General features: G+C 40.2%; 1 protein-coding gene across 4 annotated transcripts in view; it reads left to right on the forward strand.

Annotated features, from left to right (window-relative positions):
• Positions 1-25,376, forward strand: part of stag1a (STAG1 cohesin complex component a) — a 210,911-nt gene that overhangs the window by 72,620 nt on the left and 112,915 nt on the right. The window contains exon 2 of one of the 4 annotated variants that reach the window (XM_072572883.1): positions 1,104-1,153. The exons of the other annotated variants lie outside the window; for them this stretch is intronic. The gene's annotated coding sequence lies outside the window, so the exon portion shown is untranslated. The remainder of the gene's footprint in view (positions 1-1,103; positions 1,154-25,376) is intronic. 4 annotated transcript variants of the gene reach the window in all.

Consider the following 25,376-nt stretch of genomic DNA (forward strand, 5'->3'; position numbering starts at 1 on the left):
AGCGATTCATCTTGTACCGTACAGGTCACTGAGAAAATTCACTTGTATGTTTCTAAAGATACAGATTTAAAGATTTCATCTTTAGCGCCTGAAACTGTGTGGCATTATTTTCTCGGTTGGCATAACTTCTTTTAAATACCTTTTCTCACAACAAATAATCTATAGTTTAGTCTACAATGTATCTTTCAGCTGGATAGTTTTGTCTGTTAGAGACCTTAAAACCATTCTGTGCACCCCTCATAACTTTCCAAAAGAAACCTATCTGTGAAAGGATTATTATTCTTGACTCATAGTATATCCATTCACTGCATATGTAAAGCTAAATTCAGGTTAATAAGTTTGAGCCAGTTTGAGAGTTTTGTCTTTTGTTTGAACTTGAATAAATAATGCTGCTGGAGAGTCCAAATTATAGCAAAGGTTTTATTTATGGTGGGGATGAGTGGGGAATATTGCAGAGATAGAAACGCATGATTGTAATGTAGGGTATGAGTTTGGATATGTGTTTAAAGTACAGTTTAACTTTGAGGGCATTAAATTTGCACACTGTAGGATTCAGCCTGAGTAAGCAACCATCTTATTGAATCAGATTCAGGTTCTAAATTTCTGACAAGAAAATAGCTATGTTACCTCTGCCAATATTTATTTGGAAAAAAAATTGACGCATTCACGACTCACTGGACATAGAATTGAGGACAAAGTTGAAGTTGATTTTTTTAAATAATAGATTTGCATTTAACATACTTAATCTGCAAAAGTAAATGCTGCTGTGTGACAGAACAGTCATTCCAGAATATTGTTTAGATAGGGAGTCTTAATGAGTGTAGTAGAACTGTCAATATCCTTTCCACTTTCTGGAAATGTTGTGGGGGAAGGGCATTGTAAAGGGTTGCCATTTGATTTGAGATTTCTTACCATGTGGATAAAATTAGTTGAGGTTTCTCTGCAGAAAAGCCTTTTGTGCTCATTGCTATCAAGTAAGTGATCAAAAAATGCCTTCAGTATAAAAACCACAAAATATTTTGTGGCCAAGTGTTTTCTGAAACAGATGAGTCTAATGTACTAGAGTACCTAGATTTTTGAACTTGACTGTTTCCTTCTCTCAGCTCAAATCCTGCATACAGCTGTGTGGGGGGACGGAAAGACCATAGTGCAGGTATGTCATATTTTCAGATAATTTTATCACATCTCATGGGACTGTTGATAATTTGTCTGGCTTTCATTGTTTCTTTGCCTGCTACTTAGCCTTTGGATTGATTCTCAGTGAAGTAGCACAAATGTCAATTTGATTTTGATTCGAAACATTGATTTAATGGAAAAGAAATATGTATTGAATTAGAATGACCTTGATGTGATATTGTTATGAAGATTCAGGGCTGGTATAGATAGATAGTTTTATCGTAGGTACAGAAGTAAAGAATCCAAGTAAAGGTAGTATGTCCATGTACATGTACTGACCAATTTAACGAGGTATTTAGTTTTGACAGCAAAGACCTGTAACATTGGTAGGTATTTTGTGATGTCAACTGTAGTGCTGAAAAATAATCCTTTCTCTCATAAATCTCCATTCTAGTCTGAAATTGTTTCATTATCTGTTAATACCTTTATAAAAATTTTATTATTTTCTCACTTTTCCTAGTTGGTATTTTTTTCCATCCTTATGGCCATTCATCTAGATGTTTGTTTTCTTTTTCATTCTTCAATGTCTGAAACTAATTGGTAAGGCTTGAAGTCCTTTGAGTGGCTGAACAATGAGAGAAGTTCACTGACCGTGCTGAAGTATGGGGAGATTTGGGTTGTGGAATCCTTTTGGATTAGTTTGAAGAAGTGAGTGGAAAAATGGCAAAACAAAGTTGAAGTAAATGCAGGCTCTTATTTGGAATTATTTTATTATTTAGACTTGGAAAAACTATGTTTGTCAGAAGAAGCATAATTTAAAAAGGGGCATCAGTTTTGCATATGCCAGACTGGTGAATACAGACTTAATCTGCTGAGCTGAGTGCCTCCTATCCTGTAGGATTCAATTAAAATTTACTGTTTTGTGCCAATTTCTGTTGTTCACCATGTAACCCCTTTGTCCATTTCTGTTAAACTGACCACTGATATCACTTTGGGACAACTGTTATGGTGTGGAATTCCAAAAGGCAGGGCGAAATAAAATGTTGCTGCAAACAGTGCCCATGGCTGCACCTTATTTTAAAAAAAACCCTTGGCCCAGAATTATTGATCAGGCTTGGTAAATCCAATTTACATCCTGATCAGAGAAAAGGTGCATACTTACCCTTAGTAGAGACTTCCATGCAAACACCAGGCTGCTGAGAGTAGATAAGCAAGTAAAGTATGAGGGGATAAATTACCAGGTGGGCAAGGGTAGGGTAATTGTCCATCAGAACCTTTTTTTGATTCATTGTGGATGTTGCTGGCTAGCATTTATTGCCCTTAATTGTCAGAGGAAGTCTGGTCCCTAGTCTTTGAAGGACTTCCTTGCACTACTTTCTCATGCTTGTTAGCATTCTTGAGTTGGGAGGAGTAGGGGAGGAAGATATCTGCACACACCCATCTGTGTCATCACTTGCCCCATCTCAGTGTTCTGATACACCTGGACGTTGGTAAGTTCACATGGTGCTTTGCAATAGAGAATGACACCATCAGCAAGTGTTCAGTTCTCATACTGGCCAGGATCAACGTGACGGTTCCACTTTCTTGACTTCACCCCTTAACTGAGGCACAGTGACCCTCAAGTCACCACCAATTGTCTCACTCGAATAAGGGCAAGCCGATGCTTCTCTGGGATTGTGACGACCTTACCAGTGGATGTATCTACATCATGTGAGCTTAACTGGTGTGATGCTCTTTTGTCTTGGCCAAGAGTGAAGAAAATTCTCAAGTTTTGTTTTTAAATTTTGATCTGATTTAGCGATCCAAGTAAGAAATACCCTCTTTCTGTTTGGTAAAGCTGACATAAAGAACAGCCATTTTGATGAGTTCACCTCTTGCATCCGAAATGTCTCAGAAGATATTGATGCAGCAACATCCACTGTGTCTGTCCTAGATTCCAAAGCCTCTTCAAAGCTTGATGAAGAGGGAGCACTCTCACATTCTGTCAACCTTTCTGACTGTTCTGAGGAGCCAGGCACGTTTTACTCCAAACCTGCTTACAAGTTTTCCGGCTTTCATATGGTTCACTTGTTTGTTCAGGACTGTCACACCTACCTATACACCGCTGAACTTGCCCTCATGTAAGCCAAGCCTTTTACCCATGCAGGGCCATTCCCATGGTTTCTACATTAACCTTTGGTCCCTGAAGTAAACTGTCTCTCGATTAGTGGGATCTTGTGTCCGACGTTGACATTAACATGCTCTCTTCTCAATGATAAATGTTAGGACTTGATTGATAAGCTTCCTTTCTTAGTTTTTTATATTGAGGCTGGTTCTGGTTCTGGTTCTACCTTTGCCCATGCTGAGATAATTGCAGCTAGTAGAATGTAACAGTTCAGAAATTTGCCATTTTGGGCATTGTGATTACATTGGCTGTTTGACAGAGGTGTTCAAATAATTCTAATTATCTGCTTTAAACCCAGCATTTTTTTTTTACCTTTTGTGTACTTATCCAATTCTCTCCAGGAAAATACCACTGTTTCATGTTCTTTTAGGTCGTTCAGTGCAGATCACAACACCTTACCGTGTTTCTTTAAAAACAAGTATCCTCATGTCACCTCTGGTTTTTCTGTCAATCATCTTAAATCTGTCTCCTCTTGTCACTGATGTTGCTGCCACAGGGAACCGTTTCGGCTGCTTTACCCTATTTAAAGAAAAACGATTTTCCATTTTAAACATGTTCTCTACATTACTAAATTCCGTTATTCCTCATGATTCTAATAAATCTCCTCTTCACTCTGTCTAAGGCTGGACAACTTTCCTAAAGGGTAGTGCACACAAATGGACACATTGGTTAAACTTCAATGTTTTAGAAAGAGGTAACATGCCTCCCTTGCTTTTATACTTCACTGCCTCATTAATAGGATTATTAATGATGTAATAATCCTATTTGCCATGATGTGGAAGTGCCTGCGTTGGACTGGGGTGTCACAGTAAAAAATGACATGACACTGGGTTATAGTCCAACATGTTTATTTGAAACAACATCTGCCACATTCCCAGGTTCTTTGGTATCTGCATATTCTTCTAAGATTGTACGGTTTAGTTCATTTTGCATCTTTTCATTCTTCTTACTGGAGTATATCACTTCACACTTCAGTCAACTTTAGTTGTCATGCATCTGCTCGTTTTACTAGTTTTTGTCCTCCACTACTACGCATCTTCATGTTTATTCCATTTTTGAGTTTGATATTATCTGCAAATTTTCAAATTATGCCCATTTGCACTTTCCCAAAAAACACTAGTTCACCACCAATCTCTGCCTTGTATCCCTTATCCAATGTTATATCTGCTACCTCTGCCCCTTTAATCCAATGGGTTTAAATATATATTATGTTAAATTGATGAAACTGCTTTTTAAAGTTAATGTACACATCAACTGCATTACCTCATCAACCCTGTCCATTACTTCATCACATAACTTAATTTAAGTCCATCAAACATGATTTGCTTTCAGCAATTCTTTCCTTATGAACTTTCATTTACTTGCCCACCGTTTCCCAATTGCCGATTAGCTTTCTTTTGGATTATTGTCTTTTAAGATCAAATTTTCCTCCAATTTATAGTTTGAGATGTCATCTTTCCCAATTTGGTTGTCGGGGAAGATGTCATTGTAGTTGCATGTTAGTTATGTTGGAAATATGATAATGATCAACTTATTTGTTGCACAAATTAAAATACTGCTTATAATCTATTGGGGTTACAGTCTAGAATGCTCCAGTGGTGTCTTTTTTGGATTGTGAACTTATTTATTTTCTCAGTTCTACTGACTTTCTTGTTTCAGACATTATCTCCCTTTCTGTTCATTACCTATTTTGCATGCCTCAGTTGCTGGCTTATAATATTTTGTACATTGTTTTCACTTTCTAGTGAAATCAAGTCAGAGAATTAGTATGTTTGAATGATAATTGCAACAACTTTGCAAAACTTGCTAATTTTTAAACCAGACCGTCCATTTTAATTGTAAAAATATGAGCCTACAGCAATTGCACTTTTGGACTGTTAGAGAATGTTCTGTGTGGAATATGAATTATGAAGTTTTCCATTTTGCTCATGTTGCCTTTGGATCTTGTGTTTAATGAATGATGTGTATGTAAAAGTGAAAATTAAAATGTAGTCTTTTTTTGGAGAATCCAAGATAATGAGTTTGTGTTGGCCTTTAGAGGAGCCTTAGATTTGCTGGTTGCATATCAGAATTTTTTAAAATTCACTCACTGGGATGTGGATGCCTCTGGCTAGGCCAGCATTCATTTCCCATCCCAGAGGGCAGTTAAGAGTCAACTACATCACTGAGGGTCTGGAGTCATGTGTTGACCAGATGAGGTAAGGGTGACAGATTTCCTTCCCTTCAGGCCATTAGTGAACCAAATGAGCTTTTTGGACAATTGACAGTGGTTTGAAGGTCATCGTTAGAGCCTCAATTCAGGATTCTTTATTGGATTCAAGTTCCACCATCTACCGTGGTTGGATTTTAACCCACATCCCCAGAATGTTCCATGGGTCTCTGGATTAATAGTCTAGTTACAATACCACTAGACCATTGCATCCTTCCTTGTGCAACATTGATGTTTGCAAAAGATACCACACTTTGTGAGACAAGAGCCTTAATATGTAAAATATTGTGTCGTCATTCCTGTATGGTTTGTCAAATTATTAAAGCATATCCAACTGTGAACATTATAGAGATTGCTGATTCTCTTGGGGGGCAGATGTTTAAACAGATGCTACAGTTGAATGTTGACCAGACTCCATTCCTATGTATTGAATTTGTTGATGTTACTCAAAATGATCAGAGAATCACGAGTGCTCAGTGTCCCTGAAGAAGGGAAGAGCAATCCGAATTCATCGCACTTTGATTACTGTGCAGTCAACTGGGAAAGTGTAGGCAGTGAATGAGGGCAACCTAGAGGTTGGCTAAATTGCCTTCTAATGGTCACTCACTTAACTCTCATACATGTTTTTATTTGGGCAAAACTGTACAAGGTATCAGTGTTTTGTGCAGTGATTTCCCTTCTGAGTATTTTTCATGATGGAAATTACAGCAGAAGATTTTGTTTGTTTTAGTATGCTATGATTTACAAATATGTCGTTGATTGTTGATTGGTCTAATGTTTCCTCTGCAGAACCACACTACTCTACTAGTTCAGTATATTGACCTATGTCATGTTAACTGTTCTGGTTGATCAGGGAGTAATTGAATAACTGACGGCACAATTTGCAGGAGGATGCAGCTTTCCTTATCTAATTAATATTTTTATTCCAATTCCACTTGAAAATTGCATTACCATTGTTTGTCAGATGGTGTTGGCAGGATGCCAACTGGGTGGTATTTGCTTATTGTCTGAGATTGAAGTGGACACTTGGTACTTCAGTGCCCTACTTGATCTGAGCTGAGTTTCTCTTGGTAGCTTCCCTAACATCAAGTCGCTTCGAAATTGACGTTTCGGGCAAAAGCCCTTCATCAGGATGCTGCCTGAACTGCTGTGCTCTTCCAGCACCACTAATCCAGAATTTGGTTTCCAGCATCTGCAGTCATTGTTTTTACCTCCCTAACATCAAGGCCATTTCTTGCATCCGATGAAGCTGTCTTCCATTCCTTTGTTACCTTCAGACTCAGCTATTCTAATATTATGTTGGCCACTCTTCCACTTGATAAACTTTGGCTAATTTTAAATTCTGCCCATGTCCTAACTCTCACCCAATATTCGTTTGCCCAGTTCACTTTCTGTGATTATTTGTTTTGACTGTCTGGAAGAGCCTTAAATTTATCATTCTTAAGCATTAAATTCAAATTCCTCATTCATCTCCCCTCTTCCTATCTTTGTAAGCATTTCTCACCTGAGGGCGTGCTCCAGTTCTCACATGCTGTGAGTCACTGATTTCCAATGCTGCACTTGTGGCAGTCATGGCTTCAGTTGCCATGACCATTAATTCAGGAATTCCCTCTTACAATTCTCCACGTCTCATTTCTTCATTAGGAGCCTCCTTAAAATCTGTCATTTTGACCAATGCTTTGTCACCTCTTCTAATAGCTTTTTAATGTAACTTGATGGCCAATTCTGTTCAATAATACTCCCATGAAGCTCCTTGGAAATTTTTTTTGTTGAAAAGACATTAATGCAAATTGATGTCAAACTCTGAGGTAGTTGGGAGTGAACAACATTAAATATAATCCTTTTTAATTTTGTCTGTGCGTGAAGGCTATTACTAATTGCTGGCTAGATGTGATGCCTGACAAGTAATTGAAGTTGATTTTCATTGCCTATAATTCTTCATTCAGGGATAAATATTGTCTCTGAACACCAAGAGAACTCTCCTGCTCTGCTTTGGAGAGAGGCATAAGATCATTTACATTAATCTGCAATGGTGGATCAAGACATTAGTTTATCATCTCATCTAAAAGACAGTACCTCCAATTCTGAAACTTTGGCTAGAGTTTTATTGAAGAATAAAGAAAATAATATTACTTGAGCTATTAATATGTAATGATGAAGTAGGTTCAAACTGCCACAGATGGTGAAGGTTCTAAATATTCCAAGCCATGCATTACCATTGTGTAAACCACAATTTTGAGTGTGAAGTTTCCCACCAGACTGAAGCAAGCGCTTAGTCACTGTATGACTTTTGTTACCCAGGGAGCTGATCACACATATATTAGAAGACGAAAAGGCTGTTGATGAGTACACTTGATCCAGTAAAAAAAATGTCCTGGAATAAAAATTCGATTTCATTAACTTTGAGCTATTCATCCACTATCCACTGTTGGCTTTGTCCAACAGTTTTCCCCCACTGTGTACATGATTTGACAGTTTCTGCAAGTGGAATAGGTTCTTTTATGTACTGAACTCTGTACTTCTATTGTCTGCTGCACTTGGCATTTTTCCACTTTTAATTAATCTTAATTGTGAAATCTCTTTATTGGAAAACACAGTGTCCACTCACCACTTGTCAAAATGTCATAAGACTTCAGTGAATGTTTAGAAGCCTGTTTTACCGTATAAATGTTTTGTTATAACTACTGTTTAAAACTAAATTGTGTTGATTCTTCACCCATTCTGTCAAACTGTAAAGGCTTCAGTCTTCAGGCTGTTATCCACAGATGATACATTGATTATCTCAAATAACTTTATACAGGTAGACAATCCTTTATCTGAAATGCTCCGCATCTGAAGACTTTTTCATCAAGTTTTTTTTTCCTCAGTAACCAGGTTGTTTGGCTTGCAAACAGTTAACCTAACTCCACACCCACTTGATCCACATCAGTCAGATGCGACTGACAGGCATCAATTCTGTCTCAAGGCCTGTAGTATTCACAGGTGCGCCTGATGTTCGGTAAGATTTTTTAAAAAAAAATTCACCGTTAAACTGTCACTTTTTCTGAAATCTGAAAAAGTCCAAATTCCGAAAACCAGCTGGTCCCGAGGGTTTCGGATAAAGGATTGTGTACCTGTGTCAGTTAAGTTAGTCGTGCTGATCCATTTATATTTAATCAACAACTGAATTGTTTCACTAGCAACATAAAATGTCAACTGGCAATTAAATTGTCAAATGAAAATCACGCAAAATGGTTTATACATGTTTGCTTTTCGAGCCACATGATAAGGTTACATTTGTGATGCAAACAAACTTTGAATAAATTATTAATCTTAATCTTCTTTCCATACTTTTGTCAAGACTTTCATGTGGCCCAGCTGTTTTTGAAGTGAGGGAGATGAGGTGGTCTCCTGGTGTTTGCATGGGCTTTTCTGTCAATTCTTTCCATTTTGAGAATGTTCAGTAATAGTTTAGAGTCATTGAGATGTACAGCACCGAGACAGACCCTCCAGGCCCACTCATCCATGCTGACCAGATAGTCTAAATTAATCTCGTCCTGTTTGTTAGCACTTGGTCCACATCCCTCTAAACCCTTCCTATTCATATGCCTTTTAAATGTTGCAATTGTACCAACCTCCAATTCCTCTGACAGCTCATTCCATACATGAACATCCTTTGGCGTGAAAAGGTTGCCCTTAGGGCCCTTTTGAATCTTTCCCCTCTCACCCTAAACCTACGCCCTCTAGTTCTGGACTCCCCCACCCCAGGGAAAGGACCTTGTCTATTCACCTTATCAATGGCTGTCGTGATTTTATAAATTTCTATAAGGTCACCACTCAGCCTCTGACACTCCAGGGAAAATAGTCCCATCCTAAACAGTCTCTCCCTATAGCTCAAACCCTCCAACCCTAGCAATATCCTTGGAAATCTTTTCTGAACACTTTCAAGTTTCACAGCATCCTTACTATAGGAGGGAGACTAGAATCGCATGCAATATTCCAAAAGTGGCTTAACCAACGTCCTGTAGAGCTGCAACATGACCCCCCAACTCGTATACTCAGTGCTCTGACCAAATGTGTGCTTCGCTATCTTATCTACCTGCAACTCCACTTTCAAGGAGCTATGAAACTACATTCCAAGGCCTCTTTGTTCAGCAGCACTCCCCAGGACCTTAGCATAAGTCCTGCCCTGATTTGCCTGTCCAAATGCAGCACCCCACATTTTATCTAAATTAAACTCCATCTGCCACTCCTTGGCCCATTGGCCCATCTAATTTTGGTGTCATCTGCAAACTTTACTAACTTTACCTTTTATTAGATTAGATTAGATTACTTACAGTGTGGAAACAGGCCCTTCGGCCCAACAAGTCCACACCGACCCGCCGAAGCGCAACCCACCCATTCCCCTACATTTACCCCTTTTACCTAACACTACAGGCAATTTAGCTTGGCCAATTCACCTGACCTGCACATCTTTGGACTGTAGGAGGAAACCGGAGCACCCGGAGAAAACCCACGCAGATGTTCACATCCAAATCATTTATACAAATGGCAAAAAGCTGTGGACCCAGTACCAATCCTTGTGGCACATCACTGGTCATAGGCCTCCAGTATGAAAAGCAATCTTCCATCTTCTCCCTTTTAAGGCAGTTCTGTATTCAAATGTCTAGCTCTCCTTGTATTCAATGTGATCTAACTTTGCTAACCAGTCGATCATGAGGAACCTTGTTGAATGCCTTACTGAAGTCCATATAGGTCATGCCTACTGCTTTGCCTATATCAATCCTCCTCTTCTGCTCAGTGATAAATGCAGGCTGCCATTATTGAACTGGAAAAAATTGTACCCCTTTCAAGGATTTGCTCTCTGCCGCAGTAATTAACTGCACAAATAAATGGTGTTTGTGCAACCTGCTTTGAGATTAGGTGCAGGCCTAAGACTTTCAAATACCCAAGTCTCTCATCTATCCTCTCCCTGCCCCCTTCACTTCCTCCATTTCCCTCCACCCACCCCATCGCTCTCTTCTACACACGTGCGTGTGTGCACATGCAGTAAGTTACGTAATGTTGCACAGTTAGTATGTGGTATGTCTTTAACAGAAATATCTGAGATATAATCACTATAATAGCATAGGATCTGAGGATATAAAGGTGTTAGATTCCAGCTTAATGGCACCTTTTGAAGCTTGACTTGCTCATGAAAAACATTCAGCTCTTTATTCATTTGGGTTGATGTAAAGTTCCATTCTTCTTAGCTCAGTAGTCCTGGAACTGCCTTCACCAATACCACTAGAATTCAGACATGCTCCCTCCTTCCTTCCTTCCCCAAGTATTGCAAGCACCAACCTTTCACACTCTGAATATTGAGAGGATCCAATCCCTCCCTTTCAATGATGGATAGGCTTTGACTTTGCATATTTTGTCAGGTTTTGCTTCAGTTAAGGGATCTATATATTTACTATCCACTATCTCACCACTAACTTCCACTTGTCAATTTCAGCTCTTAAACACTGGTGTTGTTTCTCATTTTCGCCACAGATTAGTCTCAATCCCTGCCTAACTATGTGTTTCACCAGCTGTTAATAGATCAACCTTAGCAGTTGTCTTCGCTTTAATATAGAATAAATATACAGAAATTAATTATGCATTATCAGCCTGAAACTTGAATTCCATTTCTTTGATCACGTATAATGTCTGACCTTGAGTAGTTCTATCATCTTTTGATTTTATTTTACCTCCGTTCAGGAGCATCTAAGGAAGTAGACCATTTGGCTCATTTGAGTCTGCTCAGCCATTCAGTGAGATCATAGCTGATCTGATAATCTTCAACTTCTCTTCCCTGCTGTATCCACATAATCCTTGACTCATGACTGATTAAAGGTCTGTCTCAGCCTGTCTTGAACCCCCACGCTGATTGAATATACTTAATGACCCATCCTCCACTGTGGTAAAGAATTACAAAGATTCACTATCATTAGAGAAGATATTGTCCCATATCTCTGTATTAATTAGGTTTTTAGATTGAATTGGATTCCCTACAGTGTGGAAACTTCAGCCCAACAAGTCCACACCGACCGTCTGAAGAGTAACCCACCCAGACCATTTTCCTCTGACTGCACATCACACTACGGGCAATTTAGCATGGCCAATTCACCTGACCTGCACTTCTTTGGACTGGGGGAGGAAACCCACGCAGACACTGGGAGAATGTGCAAACTCCACACAGACAGTCATCTGAGGCTGTGAGGCAGCAGTGCTAACCACTGAGCCACTGTGCCGCTCTAAATTAATCGGCATTTTTGCACAAGTCATGAAATGCGGGCTCGTCCGGGATCTTTCGCAAGTCTATAGAAGAAGGCCCAAAGCGAGAATCATATCCCGAGACCAATGAGCCACACTCATCCCTAACTCTGGAAATCATGCCATCTGGTCAGATTATTTTTATATATCTATCTATTGTACACACACGCACATCCTCATAACCTAGGTTTCATGATCAATAGAGAGTTACTTGTACTAGTGCCTGTATTTTGGTGTTAGACCTGCCCAGTCTTGATCAGAATCTATGTTCTGGTAAGTTGCTTTAAATCTGATGGCAATGCCATCTAGTGCTCCCAAAAGGAGAGGTGACTGCCCAGTGGAATTATCACAGCACTGTGCCCACAGAATGAGTGCAGGGACTTAGAGCGCTGCCGTATTGTCTCTTCTGGAATTTATTTGGTTCTGTTCCTGCTGCTTCCTGGTTCCGGTTGTTCGTTATAGTGGTTGGTGTACTGGGGCTCCGCCTATGTGCTTGTTGGAATCCATGGATGAGTGTCATGCTTCTAGAAGTTCTCTGGCTGACCCCTATTATCGTTGTGTTGTCCTAGTCAAATTTGAGGTCCCTGCACCCCATTCTGTGGACCTTTGCGTCCCTTTAGCTGTTGTTGACTATTGGTAGGATCCATGCTACCCTGAAGCCCACCAAGTTTGAGTTACTGTCAGGCCCCAACATCCAGAAGCACGCTGTCAATGCCACTTTTTCTCTCAACTGCGAAAGAAGCATGTTTTCAATTCATGATCAATGGTGTGATGGTCAATTAGCTTATAATGCATTTTTACTGTGTACTTTAATGCTTTTGTCATGACAAAATAAAGTATTATGTAATTCAAGCATGTATGCATATGCATGCACATCTGTGCAAATAAACAGGATGGTTGTCCCATATATTTCATTTCAATTTAAAATTGAATAATTTCAAATTTATTGTTCTTACTAAGTTTGTATGTTGTGTGTATTGAGGTGTAGTTTACTTAATTATTCATTTGCTGCTGTACAAAGATGTATAGTACTGACAGCAAGTCAAGCACTGAAGCAAGTTTATTTTTATCTCCTGGTCACATGACCTTTATAAATTGAAAATGTAATCTGACAAATACTTTTTTTTATATGATTTTCTAATTTGTTAATGTGTAAAATTGCTTTTAATCATCTTAGCAGTATATTCTGTACTGAAAGTTAAGTCCATGGCATGTTTTTGTTTTAGAGCACAGCTGCAGCCTGCAGTTAGCAAGATGAAATACTCTTGACTGTACATTACAATTATTACTATTACAGCCTGTTTAGATTTTTTTGCCAGAGCCCAATGCCCTTTCTTTGTGAATTGTGCACTAGTTTCGTTTTGTAAACGTTGCAAGTTGAACTGCAATAGAATTAAACTTCTGTCTAAAATTGTTCATGTTTGTTTAAATAATATTTTATTATCTATGAATATCTGCTAATATTTAATAATTGAAGATTGAATTTCAACAATGTATTCAAATAATGAGGATAGTGTTCTTTCAAATAGTGTATTCTTCAAAACTTGTTGAAATGTGCTTCTATTTTCATTTTCATTAAACTTATGCAAGAATCATTTGACTGCATCTCAGATTGTCCCTTAAGATGTTGAAGTAGCTTAAAATGAACATACAGATGTCTGTTGTTAGTCAAATTATCCGTTATGCAAAGTCCATTGATTCTCATAATAGGAGGTAATTCTTGATATTACTGTGGCATCTTGTTTTAAAACAAATAATTAAATCTGCAAAATTGTGGATTAACTATCAATATGCACTTAGTTCAAAACTGTGTCCCTTGATGCTGATCCCACAGTATTAAGTAATGTTGTTGCTCACTTGTCTTATACCAATTAAAATCAATTTTACCTCTGATTACACTGACTTTTTACTGTCAGTAATATCCTTAAGGGAAGGAAGTTGCCCTTTTTGTGAATATTAATTCAAAATATTTACTACTTTTTTTATCTGTTGCAAGTCAGTTTGTGCTTTTAAATATGTGCATTGCTTTAATTGAACTGAAATAATATTAAACTGTTTGACTTGGCTTCTGTTGTGCGTGTAGCCATACTCTGGGTTTGAGGTGTGTTTTGTCCTTTTTTTGAGGAAAGGTTGTGACAGAGATGCTAAGCAGTGTGTTCCAAAGCCAATAAACTGCTTGTGAGGCCTTGGTTTTTTAAAACATTGAAACATTAGAAGCAGCCTGAATGAGTGGGGTCATTGAATCATAGATTCCCTACAGTGTGGAAGCAGGCCCTTTGGCCATCAAATCCACACTGATCCTCTGAAGAGCATCCTACCTGGACCCACCACCCCTACTCTATTTCTGTAACCTTGCATTTCCTGTCGTTAACCCATCTATCTTGCACACCCCGAACGTGGGGCAATTTAGCATGGCCATACCACCTAACCTGCACCTCTTTGAACTGTGGAAGGAACCTGGAGCACCCGGAGGAAACCCATGTAGATATGGGCAGAATGTGCAAATTCTGCACACTCACCTGAAGTCTGTATCAAAACCGGGTCTATGGTGCTGTGAGGCAGCTGTGTTAACTACTAAACCACCTTGCTGCCCCTGTAGATCAAGCTCCCACACAACCAGGATTTTTAGTTTTGGTTTTTCAGTAGCAGTTGCTAGGCCTTGAAGATGGATCTTGAAGCTGCAGTACATCTCTCCCTGCTAACTACTGAGCTACCACATCAATCATAACCAAATGGGTTTTTCTGACCTCTTTGGACTGTGGAAGGAAACTGGAGCACCCAGAGGGTTTATGGTAACCATTAGACTCTTAATTCCAGATTTTGATTGAATTCAAGTTCCACTATCTGCCATGGAGGAATTCGGACCCTGGATTCTCCAGAACATTCCCATGCTTCTGAATTAACAATCCAGTGATGATACCACTAGGCGACCACTCTGTAGATAAAGTTTTGATCCCCTTACTGAAGAAAGCATATTTTTGCCATAAAAGAAATGCAGTGGTGGTTGACCAGACTAATCCCAGAAAACTGCACCTGTATGATCTGGAGTTTGGAAGAATGAAAGGTGATTTAATTCAAACATAGGAAATCATTACAGGGTGGATGTAGGTAGGATGTTTCCTCTGGCTGCTGAGTCAAGAACCAAGGGAAATGATCTCTGAGTAAGGGTAGGCCCCTTAATTGCAAAGTAAGACGGAGATGAGGAATTTGTACAATTAAGGTAAATTTTCTTTCTTCTGAACTGTGTTGTGTTTTCAGTGTTCCACACATTCTCTGTCCCTCTCCAATGTCGTCTGATTCATTGCTAGGACAGGGGTCCTGGGATGTGATTGAAAATGTAGAAAGAATTGTAAATTATTATTGCATTGGCTATAAGATGTTTTTTATTACTTGCCACAGCCAGCTTTTTATCATTTGTAGGCTATCATCCTGCCAATCCTTTCCACTCGACACCACTTTCTTGTAGCCTTCTTAGAGTCATAGAGATGTACAGCATGGAAACACACCCTTTGTTCCAACTTGTCCATCCGACCAGATATATGAATGAAATCTAGTCCCGTTTGCCAGCTATTGTCCTATATCCCTCGAAACCCTTCCTATTCAAATACCCATCCAAATGCCTTTTAAATGTCGCAATTGAACCAGCCTCCAGCACTTCCTCTGGCAGCTCATTCCATGCATACACCACTCTGCATGAAAAATTTGCCCCTTTGATCCCTTTTACAACTGCCCCCTCTCCCCTAAATGTATACCCTCTACTTCTGGACTCCCCCACCCAAGGTAAAAGACTTTGTCTATTTATCCTACACATGCCCCTCATGATTTTATAAACACCCATGAGGTTACCTCAGCCTTCGAAGCTCCAGAGAAAACAGTTGCAGCCTATTCAGCCTTTCACTATAGCTCAAATCCTACGCTGGCAAGATCCTTGTAAATCTTTTCTGACCCCTTACAAGTTTCACAACATCCTTTCGATAGGAAGGAGACCAGATTTGCATGCAATATTCCAACAGTGGCCTAACCAATGTCCTGTACAGTCGCAACATGACCTCCCAATTCCTATACTCAGTGCTCTGACCAATAAAGGAAATCATACCAAACGCTGCCTTCTCTATCCTACCAACCTGCGACTCCACTTTCACGGAGCTATGAATCTGCACTCCAAGGTCTCTTTGTTCAGCAATACTCCCCAGAACCTTAGCATTAAGTGCATAAGTCCTGCTGAGATTTGCTTTCCCAAAATGCAGCACCTCACATTTATTTAAATTAAACCCCGTCTGCCACTCCTCAACCCATTGGCCCAACTGATCAAGATCCCGAGGTAACCTTCTTTGCTGTCGACTACACTCTAATTTTGGTGTCATATGCAAACTTACTACCTATACTTCCTGTGATCATTTCCAAATCTTTTATATAAACAACGAGAAGAAGTGGCGCCTGCACTGATCTTTGTGGCACTCCACTGGTCACAGGCCTCCAGTCTGAAAAACAACCCTCTACCACCTTCTACCTTTGAGCTAGTTCTGTATCCAAATGGCTAGTTCTCCCTGTATTCCATGAGATCTAGGTAAAAACAATGACTGCAGATGCTAGAAATCAGATTCTGGATTAGAGTGGTGCTGGAAAAGCACAGCAGTTCAGGCACATCCGAGGAGCAGGAAAATTGACGTTTTGGGCAAAGGCCCTTCATCAGGAATACAGGTAGAGTGCTTGAAGGGTGGAGAGATACATGAGAGGAGGGTGGGTGTGGGGAGAAAGTAGCATAGAGTACAATAAGTGAGTGGGGGTGGAAAGGAAGGTGGGCAGGTAGGACAAGTCATTGGGACAGTGCTGAGCTGGAAGTTTGGAACTGGAGTGAGGTGGGGGAGAAGGGGAAATGAGGAAACTGGTGAAGTCCACATTGATGCCCTGGGGTTGAAGTGTTCTGAGGCAGAAGATGAGGCGTTCTTCTTCCAGGCGTCAGGTGATGAGGGAGCAGCGGTGAAGGAGGCCCAGGACCTCCATGTCCTCGGCTGAGTGGGAGGGGGAGTTGAAATGTTGGGCCACAGGGCAGTGTGGTTGATTGGTGCGAGTGTCCCAGAGATGTTGCCTGAAGCGCTCTGCTAGGAGGCGACTAACCTTGCTAACCAGTCTCGCATGGGGAACCTTGTCGAACGCCTTACTGAAGTCCATATAGATCACGTCCACCACTCTTCCCTCATCAATCCTCTTTGTTCCTTCTTTAAAAAACTCAATCAAGTTTGTGAGACATGATTTCCCAAGCACAAAGCCATGTTGACTATCCCTAATCAGTCCTTGCCTTTCCAAATACATGTACATGCTGTCCCTCAGGATTCTCTCCAACAACTTGCCCACCACTGATGTCAGGCTTACTGGCCTATAGTTCCCTGGCTTGTCCTTAGCACCCTTTTTAAACAGTGGCACCACGTTAGCCAACCTCCAGTCTTCAAACACCTCACCTGTGATGATCAGTGATACAAATATCTCAGCAAAGGGCTCAACAATCACTTCCTTCGCTTCCTACAGATTTCTAGGGTACATCTGATTGGTCCTGGGGATTTAATCCACCTTTGTGTTTCAAGACATCCAGCACTGCCTCTATAATATGGATATTTTTCAAGACGTCGCCATCTATTTCCCTACGTTCTATATCTTCCATGTCCTTCTCCGCAGTAAACACTGATGCAAAATAGTTGTTTAGTATCTCCCTCATTTTCCGTGGCTCCACACAAAGGCCGCCTTGCTGATCTTTGAGGGGCCCTATTCTCTCACTAGTTACCCTTTTGTCCTTAATGTATTTGTAAAAACCATTTGGATTCTCCTCAACCCTACTTGCCAAAGCTATCTCATGTCCCCTTTTTGCCCTCCTGATTTCCCTCTTGAGTATACTCCTGCTGCCTTTATACTCTTCTAATGATTTATTCAATCTATCCTGCCTGACATATGCTTCCTCCTTTTTCTTAACCAAACCCTCAATTTCTTTAGTCATCCAGCATTCCCTATACCTACCAGCCTTTCTTTCTCCCTGACAGGAATATACTTTCTCGGGATTCTAGTTATCTCATTTCTGAAGACTTCCCGTTTTCCAGCCATCCCTTTACCTGTGAATATCTGCACCTGATTGGCTTTTGAAAGTTCTTGCCTCAGACTGTCAAAATTAGCCATGCTCCAATTTAGACCTTCAACTGTTAGATCTGGTCTATCCTTTTCCATCACTATTTTCAAACTCATAGAATTATGGTCACAGGCCCTAAAGTGCTCCCCCCACTGACACCTCAGTCACCATGCCCTTATTTGTTCTTCCTTGACCCCTTCCTTCTTCCCTTGACTTGCTCCTTGCACCCTCCTCCTCCTCTGGCACCTTTTTGCAGCTCCCATGGCTCAGCCCACTCTGAAGAGTCATCTTTTAGCTTCCCCAGTCACACTCCCAAATCCCAAGGCCCCCCCCCCCCCCCCCCCCCCCCCCCCCCCCCCCGGCCATTCATTATTTGCCCATGTGTTCATTTGCAGGTTGCTTTCCTCCTGCTTTGGTTCTGAAAGAGTCACTTGAGCCCTTTCTCTGATCTCCTCTCAAGAGTAAATTTTCTGGCTAATTTTCCACTGCCTCTGTCTATCTTGTATGTTGATGTCTTGTATATTTTCCAGACTTTTGTTCTCTACTTCCCTAACTCATTACCTTAGAAAAGCATCCTGAGGTTTTCTTTCAAATGAAAAACACAGTGTAGATAGTGGTTGTTGAATGCTTAAGTTGAACATAATGTTGGAATCATATTAATGATTCAGAAGCTGTAAGTTTGGTTTATTTGAGCATATATCTATTTATATTTGGTATATTGTACATTATTATAGATGCTGGTCATGTAGACAATTACGTGTAATTTAAATATCGGGTACAGTGATGTTTAAATTTGTAATTGTTGACTTTTTTTATTGACAATGAAAATGCGATGAAATAATTAATCTTAAGATTATCATTAGATATCAGAAAATCATAAAATATTTAAAATGCATTGATGGTATCCACCTTTTCAAGTGCAAGTCTTATCACTGATTATAAGCCAAGGGCAAAATTCACAGGACTACCAAGGATGACTGTAGAACACAGATCTTTGAGAGTCTTCTGGACCAGTGGTCTTGATGAATTCTGGAATACATTGATAAAGCGCAGAAGATAATTGCCTATTTTGTCTGTGTTTGCTCTTTGAAAGAGCTATTAAATAGTATGCATCCATTTTTCTCGAGTCTTGCATATTTCATTTTTGACTTGTGTAATCTTCTATCACCACTCAGCTAGTGCATTGAAGATGCTCAGAACTCAGTGTGAGAAAACTAATTTTTGTTGTTTCTGGTTAACTGCCAATTATCTTAAATCTGTGTCCTCTAATTTACTAATCTTTCTGCCAATGGAAACAATAAATTTTGCGGAACTATCAAAACCTCAACACCTCCCCTCATTTTACAGTCTCTAAGGATATCAACTGGAGTTTCTTCAGTCATCTCATGTAACTTTCATTTCTAATATCATTTCAGTAAATCTCTGTGATCTTATCAAGGCCCTGACATTTTTTTCTAAGATGTCATGTGGACCTAAAACTTGATTTGGAAAAGCCAATGCTCTACAAAGAAAGGTACAACTTTGCTTACTTCTGTGCTCTGTTTTGTTGTTTATTGAGCCAAGGATCTTGTGTGCTGATTTAATAACTTTAAGGTCGCATTCAAATACTTGTGCATGTACACTCTTAGATCCCTCTGTTATGACACTGACTTTATTGTGATAGGTAGTTTACATTGTCTCTCCTCATTCTTCCAACCAAAATGAATTCGTTCACACCTGTGTTGAATTTCATCTGCCGTGTGTCTGTCGATTTCACCAATATGTATGTTATTTTCTTCATATGCACCAGTGAAACTGGCATCTGTCTCATGCAGGACAAATCCAATCCAGCCAGTTATTTCTCCAGTAGTCCACTACAACAATGATAAAAGTGATGGAAGGTGTATTTGACAGTACAATCAAAGTGCACTTTTCTATTCTTTCATGGGATATGAGTATTATTGGCTAGTTGAGTGTTTGTTACCCCTACCTAGCTGTACTTGAGAAGGTGCTGGTGAGCTATCACCTTAAATCTGCTGTAGTCCATATCGTGCAGGTACAGCCATTCATCCCGTGATATGACGGAATGACTATAAAACTGAGAAATCTCATTTCCTAATCTATCAGCAGCAAGTGTGGATAGAACCAGCCTGTAGCTGGAGGAGCAGCTCCTCTTCTACCGATGACTGCCCCTGTGATGGAATGTTTGCTGACAGGTGACTTTCAGGGGCAAGTTATCCCACCAGCCTGTGTATTTTGAACCTTGATGCTGATGCAATAAATGCATCATCTATATGTAACATTTGAACTTGTATAAAAACTGACTCTGGATTTTTGCCCAGAACATAATTCATTTGTCAAGTAACTTTTGTATAAGTGAAGCCCCAAATTTTCACCACAAAATTCTAAAATCCTTATACTTAGCATCTGCTCATAGTTCACGTAAAACTTGCTTTAGTGTGCATCTGCTTGATGAATCATAGAATAGTCCGCCATTGAAGGCAGCTATAATTCCTCGTACCTGTGCATTGTACCTAATGCTCCTTTTGCACTACCTTTGGGAGCAAGATTCTGGTGAATAGTCCCTAACCTGACAACTCTGAACTCAAGGTGATAGAACAAAGAGCAATCATTAGGTTACTTACAGTGTGGAAACAGCCCCTTCGGCCCAACAAGTCCATACAGACCCTCCAAAGAGCAACCCATCCAGACCCATTCCCCTACATTTACTCCTTCACCTAACACTATGAGCAATTTAGCATGGCCAATTCACCTAACCTGCACATTTTTGGAATGTGGGAGGAAACCCACGCAGACACTGGGCAAATGTACAAACTCCACACAGTTGCCTGAGGCAGGAATTGAACCCGGGTCTCTGGTGCTGTGAGGCAGCAGTGCTAACCACTGTGCCACCCAGAAGAGAATGAATTCTAAACTTCTCCAAACTCACTAAAGTCGCCCTTCGATTTGTTGATGGAAAATGTACTCTTAGAAACTTACCTTTCACACCAGAAGTTGCAGTACTGTTGCCATTAAAACCCAGTGCTTTGTGTAAATATATTGATCTCTTAAATTTGAAGTGGAAAATTCTGAAATGATTACCTTGCTCCAATGTTTCTACCTCTTGGAATATGGTATTTGTGTTTGGTTTACTGAATAGTATCATTGTGTTAATTAGGTCCACCTGCAGGTCATGGAACCGGGAAGTGTGATCGTCAACGTGTTGTAGATTGCATAACCGGGAAGTGTTATGCCATCAGGCCTTTAACATCCTTGTGCAGTATCTTCTGTCTGCCTGAGTATAGTGTGCAGTCCAGAAATTTTGAAGGCAGATTTTGTGTTTAAGCCTCCGGTGTATCGATCTGTAGAGATGAATATTGAAACATAAAAATATAGAAATCTACATGAAATGACTAAAATTGACTGCTGAAGTATGTATTGCAAAATGTTGGTTGTGTTCGCTATTATCAGGAAGAGAGTCTGATTGTTTATTTTTGCTGTTGTGCAGAATCTCCAGCTGTTCTGTAGTGTTTCTGTCAATTTGGTTAGTTAATTTGGAGTTGGAGTGTCATTTCTTAGCTTCCAGACTGGTTTGGAGAGAAGTAAGTGGCAATGATACCTGCAACCGAGAATTGAAATAGAGAGAAACAGAAAACTGTCCTTATGGTTTGCTGGGCAGCAAGATTTATTTGTGGACAGTATAGCAAATTTAGGCCTGGTAGTCAGGGATAATTAAATACCTTAACACGGTGTCATACTGATAAGAGAGTTGAGATGTACTGTAAAACCAGGTTGGAATATTCATTTTGCATTCTATCAAGGCTGTGGGCCGCATTGGCTGAGCCAGCATTTGTTGCCCATCCCAACTGGTCTTAAGACATTAGTGATGGTGCACTGCCGCCTTTTACTGCCAATGCCCTTGTTGTGTCGGGCGATCCGCAGTGATGTTAAAGGGGGTGTTCCACAGTTTTAACCCAGTAACAAGTGAAATCAGTATTGGTAGCTTCTGACCTACTGTTGTAGTTACTATGTTTACGTGGTGAGTGCAGATAAGTTTCTGATCATTTGTAACCTGAAGGATGTTGATAGTGGTTAGCCATCATGTATGATGCGCATACCTCGCTTTTTCTGAGGTGCCTTGTCTTCCAGAATTGTTGTATTTGAGACATATTGTAGGATGCAAGTGTCTGCTGCCAGTTTGTAATTTGCAAACATATTGATGAGCCTCCTACCGTACACATGGCTTTCCTTTAGAGTTTCTTAATGATGATGCTTTGTTGGAAACATTTGGTGCATGTGGTGCAAGGGATGTGGTACATCTCTGCACGCTGCCTTTAACTTTGAAGGGCTGGGTACAATGGCATGCATCATACATAATCAACTCTACCAGTATTGGGACAGATCCAAAACTTGGATAGATAAAGATTGTAAAAAATTGATCTGACCTACATGCACTTGTTATGTCTTACTGTAGCTGCTGCCATTAGTTAGTGTGGATTTTGGTTGTGTTCTCCTTTTGGTTTTGTCCGTCATTGCAATATCTTCAATATATACACAACCCATGGAAGTGTATGGTGTATTAGGATCGATAAAATGTGGAGCTGAAAAAAACACAGCAGGTCAAGCAGATTTCGAGGAGCAGGGGAGTTGACATTTCAGGTTGGAACTGTTCATCAGGACTGTGAAGGGGAAAGGGGGCTAATTGTGTCCGTAATAGCTCTCCAAATGAGCGTCATGACTTAATGCCATTCTCCTGTCTATTCCCATACCTTTCCACATTGTTTCCTTTTAAAGAATCATCCAATGCCTTTTGAATGCCTCAATTGAACCGTCCTCCTGTACACTTACATTAGTGCCTTCCAAACCTGAACGTTTACGTAAAAACATTTTTTTCACTTTACATTTGCATTTTTTGCGAATCACTTTAACCTGTGTCCTCTTGTTCTTGATTCTTTTACAAGTGGAGACTCTATCTAGCTGCCTCATGATTCTGCAAACTTCTATCATATCTCCTTTAAACCTGCTTTTCTTGAAGTAGAACAATCCCATCCTCCCCAATCTCTTTTCATAAGTGAAGTTTGTTAGCTCTGGAACCATTCTAATCTTTTCTGCACTCTTTACAATGTGTTCACATCCTTCCTATATTATGGCACACAAAACTGTGCACAATATTCCAGCTGAGATCTAACAAGTGAATTTTAGAAGTTCAGTATAACCTACTTGTTCTTGTATTCTGTGCCTCTATGAATAAAATTCAGAATACTGTATGCTTTATGAACTGCTCTCTCTACTTGACCTACTATCTTCGCTGCTCTGCTCAGTGAGGCTTGGGGTTTTACACTGTGCTGTCTCCTCCTCCCCTACTCCCCTTTCCCCCTCTCTCCCTCTCTCCCTCTGTTATTTTTGTATGCACATTGCTACTGTCCCTTTTATTCCATGCATTATAATTTTTCTCACAAATCTGTTGTGTGGCACAGTATCATACTTTTTTTGAACAGTGCATGACATCTTCAGTCTTCTGGCGTCCCCCCTGAGTCTAAGGCGACTAAAATATTATGGCCATATCCCTTGGAATTACTACTGTCACTTGCTTTAGTATCTCAACAGTGCTGGTGCCTTGTCAACTGTAAGTACCAGCAGTGTATCCAACTTTTCTTGCTTATCAATCTTGAACCCCCCTTGAGGGTTTTCTCATTGAACACCACGGCCTGGGTAGTATTGACCTCCTCGGTAAAAACCGAAGCAAAGCCTTCATTTAATGCTTCAATTCTGCCCTCTATCTCCATGTATAAATATTCTTTATGGGCCCTACTCTTCCTTTTACCATTATTTACTGTTTATTTGTGGATAGAGTACCTTGGGAGTCCCTTTATGTAGGCTCCAAGTCTTTTCTAAATATGCAATTTCATCTGACCTCTGAACCTTCTGCATTTCTCTTGGTCTCCAATTGTATTTTCTCCCTGATAACTGTCATAAGCACAGGTTTTCTTCCTTAGCTTAATTTCTATCTCTCTTATTGTCCATGGAGCTGCAGGTTTTTTGTCATGCCTTTTCCCTGAAGGGAATGTATCTGAACTGTTTCCTCTTTAAAGGTGGCCCATTTCTCATTTAGTTTTACCTCTTGTCCTCGTGAAATCAAATTTTCACCAATTGATTTTTCTTACTCTCATTTACCTCCATTGCAATCATAATTGTAATCCTCATGATACAATAATCATTGTCTCCTCAATGTTTACTTGTTTATACTTGATTCATTTTGCCCACCTCATGTCCAAGCACCACTTCAACAGTGTATCCATTCTTGTAGGATTGGACAGCTGTTGCTGTAAGAAATTCTGTTGAACGTAATCTGAGAATACTTGCGCCCCCCTGCCCGACACTATATTTGGGTAGTTATAACTACTCCATAATGCTGGCAACTCTCTGCAATTTTACTGCTAATTTGTTCTTCTATATCCTTCCCAGTAGGTGGTTTATGGACTGCACCGAACAATATAATTGCACCTTTTTTGTTCCTTAATTCTAGCCAAACTGATTCTGCTTTGACCCCGGTGGGAACCCTTTCCTTTTCTCCAGCACTGCAATGCACTGTTTAACCAATGCTGTCACTACTTTTTCCCTTCCTTTTTTTCTATCATTTCAGAAAACTTTGTTTGCAAGAACATTTAACATCCATTCGTGCCCTTCCTTGAAGGCAGCCACCCCTGCGTTTCTGATGAAGAGCTTATACTCAAAACATCAACACTCCTGCTCCTTGGATGCTGCCTGACCGGCTGTGCTTTTTTAGCACCACACTTTGACTCTGATCGCCAGTATCTGCAGTCATCACTTTCTCCTAGGTCTCTGTTATTATCACAACATTGTATTTTCGCATGGCAATTCATAACTGTAACTCCCCCAATCTTACTGACCATACTCTGCATTCACATGCATAGTGATTTAGACTTCATTATTTTCTACTTTTTATTCAGACTTCACCCATTAGATCAGAATACCTCGTGTGGAAACGGGCCTTTCAGCCCAACAGGTCCACACCAATCCTCTGAAGAGGAACCCATCCAGACCCATTTCCCTCTGACTAATGCACCTAACACTAGGGGCAATTTAGCATGGCAATCCACCTGACCTGCACATCTATGGAATTTGGGAGGAAACCAGAGCACCCGAAGAAACCCATGCAGACACCGGGAGAATGTGCAAACTCCACACAGACAGTTGCCCAAGGCTGGAATCGAACCCGGGTCCCTGGTGCTGTGAGGCTGAAGTGCTGACCTCTGAGCCACCATGCTGTTCTAATTAATGTATTATTTTCCATAATACTCCCATCTGTCTGAGTATTTTGCACACCCAGCTATTCTCTAATATTCTATCTTGGTTCTCCACCCTGGCCAAGTTAGCCCAGTCAAAACATTCCTCAAGAAAATCAATCCTCAATTCTGTTCAGATGTAATGTGTCCGGCTTGTATAGATGCCATCTTCCCTAGATCTTGTTCTGAGTCAGCCCATCCAGGAAAGAT

Source organism: Chiloscyllium punctatum, chromosome 6, assembly GCF_047496795.1.
Source record: "Chiloscyllium punctatum isolate Juve2018m chromosome 6, sChiPun1.3, whole genome shotgun sequence".
Lineage (NCBI taxonomy): Eukaryota > Metazoa > Chordata > Chondrichthyes > Orectolobiformes > Hemiscylliidae > Chiloscyllium > Chiloscyllium punctatum.